We start from the raw sequence: 3065 nt of genomic DNA, 5'->3' as shown, positions 1-3065 counted from the left end.
ATGTTTCCTGCAGACTGGATCTGTCTCAGCTCACAGAGAGACGTCCTCTCCCTCTTTAAAAGTTAACATGATGCAGATTTTATTCCTATAAAGAATGAGAGAAACCCTGACTGCACGGTTTGTTTTGATATTAGAATGTTGTCCTGTTCCTTTAAAGCTGCGCTGACATGCATGACCCAGAAGTGCACACATGCATGTGGACTTAAACTCAGAGGCATCTGCCAGTAAACAGGCTGTAAACCAATTTCCCCTCTGAAGTCCGTGACCCACATCAACTCCTGCTGCAAGACCTGCAGCTCAGGGGGACAAACAAACCCTGCACAAACCCCCTTCAGGAGGCGAGATTGAAGGGGAAAATAATAAGACAAAAGGAGGGATGAAATAAGGAAAGGAGGTGAGGAAAGGAGGAGGAGCACAGGGGGGGGGGTTGAATTAGCTTACCAGTAGAGGAGAGAGAGCCCATCGAATCGCTCTGCGTCCTGAGAGAGGAATGGCATCGCACGGCGGTCCAAGACAAAAAAAAAACACACCACAACCCACCTATCACACACACACACTCACACACATTCACACACACACACAAGAAGGCAGAGTGTTAGACCGCCATGAGACAGCACAGCAGCGGGTGTTTCTGAGGAGGAGACGGGATGAGAAGAGACGGCGGCGGTGGTTCAAACCAGGTCGGTGTGTGTGTGTGTGTGTGTGTGTGTGTGACCGGAGCAGAGAGGAGAGGGATGGAAATCCGCCTAGACAGGGAGAGACACACGCTTACCTTTACTCACTAATCCATGCTGATACCCGTCCGTCACACACACATGCACGGTACATAATCACACACACACACACACACACACAGCATGAGCACAAACACACAAACCTCACAGAAGATGAAACTTTAAAGCAGAAAGGCTGCGTTCTCTGAAGACTCGTCCTTTCTCCAGCGGAGGGATTACAGCATTATGTTCAAAAACAGCGAGAGGAGGCTTAAACGTCTGCACGCCGCGGCCTCTTTGGAGGACGCATCCATAAAGAGAAATCACCTGTAAACACGCCGCAAGGATGAGGAACCTCTGAAGGCAGCACACACACACAAGCTTTGAAATTCAAATTTGGAACAACAGAGTCTGAATCAGAGACAGGAAACAGACAGGGGGGAGAGAGAGAGAGAGAGAGTGAGAGCCGCTCCAGGACCAGTATCAGACTCGATCTGGGCGTATTTCAGTGGATCGGTTTCAGCTTAAATGTGGGTGATCCCTGCGGTGATACCTGACCCGTCTGCTCTGTCTCTACAGGAACTCTCAGGCCCCGGCTGTGTGGCCTCAACAAGTCCAGTCACCTTAGTTTGATCCAAGTGTTCACAGAGAAGGTGTTTGAGAGGTGATCGTATACGCAGACGATGAACCGAGATGTCATCTTTTACCTGTCGGGGTTTCACATTCTTCAAACACGTGTGCACAAGATCTGAACACGTGCACGCATGAAGACCACATCACCCCGACCCAGGCCACTTCCTGTCCTTCAACATGATCAGACCCCTGACCGTCTTACCTCGGATCAGCTGATGGGTTTGCTGGTTGACCCCAGAGCCCGGGCTAATGAAGTCCAGACTCTCAAACTCTGGAGTGACCTACCTGCGGAAATCCGGCGCTCTAAATCTGTCTCTACTTTTAAACCTCTCCTTAAAAGATTCTATTTTTAGTCTGTTTAACATTTAAGACCGTCCTTTTGTTATTATGCATTTAAAATGTTAAAATATGTCAAGTTGTTTGTTGAGAGCAGAGCCGTGAAAATGAAAGTTATTATTGTTATTGCACTAAATTATCTCGTGCGCAAGATACAATCATCAATTTTAATCTTGTGCACACAAGTTGACTCTTCAGAACAAGATAACTATTAAGTTCACTCAAAATAATAATTGATTATATCAGATATAATAAAAATTATCTTGTGTGCATAAGACAATAAGTGTGCAAACAAGATAACTTGCACTAATAGGATATCTTATTGAGGGAATGAGTTCAACTTTGTGGACTCAAGTTGATTTGTTAAAACAAGATAATTATCAAATTCATGCAATATTATAATCTTAGGTAAACAAATATCTTGTGTGAATGTTATCTTGTGTGCATAAGACAATTAGTGTGTGAACAAGATAACTTCTGCTCATAGGATAATATCTTTTTCACATTTTGTGCTCTCAAGGGAATTATCGTCATTACAAGTAAATGATCTTGCGCGCAAGATAAAATCATCAATTTTAATCTTGTGCACATAAGTTGACTCTTGAGAACAAGATAACTATTAAGTTCACTCAATATAATAATTTATTATATCAGATATAATAAATATTATCTTGTGTGCATAAGTAAATTAGCATGCTAACAAGGTAACTTGTGCTAACAGGATATCTGGTTAATATTTTGCGCAGTTATCTTGTGCAATTAAGGGAATTATAATTTTTATTAAAAGTAAATGATCTTGCGAACAAGATAAAATATCGTGGGAATGAGTTCAACTTTGTGGACTCAAGTTGATTTGTTAAAACAAGATAATTATCAAATTCATGCAATATGATAATCTTAGGTAAACAAATATCTTGTGTGAACGTTATCTTGTGTGCATAAGACAATTAGTGTGTGAACAAGATAACTTCTGCTCTTAGGATAATATCTTTTTCACATTTTGTGCTCTCAAGGGAATTATTCTCATTACAAGTAAATGATCTTGCGCGCAAGATATAATCATATTGTAGGAATGCATTAAATCTTGTGGACTCAGGTTGACTCGTTAAAACAAGATTATTGTCCATTTCATGCAATATATTTATCTTATGCAAATAAATATTACCTTGTGTGAAGGTTATCTTGTGTTCATAAGACAATAAGTGTGCGAACAAGATCACTTGTGCTCATAGGATAATATCTTGTTCACATTTTTTTCAGTTTTATTTTTGTGCTCTCAAGGGAATTATCGTCATTACAAGTAAATGATCTTGCGCGCAAGATAAAATCTTATTGTGGGAATGAATTCAATCTTGTGGACTTAAGATGACTCGTTAAAACAAG

The 3065-nt window shown here is 41.0% G+C and overlaps 1 long non-coding RNA gene across 1 annotated transcript; it reads left to right on the top strand.

Moving 5' to 3' along the window:
• Positions 1-445: 445 nt before the first annotated feature.
• LOC117808589 lies at positions 446-2846 on the top strand. Its single transcript, XR_004630373.1, has 2 exons — positions 446-680; positions 1293-2846. It is a non-coding gene; the product is annotated as an uncharacterized LOC117808589 (long non-coding RNA).
• The last annotated feature ends 219 nt before the right edge of the window (positions 2847-3065 follow it).

The sequence above is a fragment of the Notolabrus celidotus genome, unplaced genomic scaffold (genome assembly GCF_009762535.1).
Source record: "Notolabrus celidotus isolate fNotCel1 unplaced genomic scaffold, fNotCel1.pri scaffold_127_arrow_ctg1, whole genome shotgun sequence".
Taxonomy (NCBI): Eukaryota; Metazoa; Chordata; class Actinopteri; order Labriformes; family Labridae; genus Notolabrus; species Notolabrus celidotus.
This window is presented reverse-complemented; position numbering and strand designations above follow the sequence as displayed.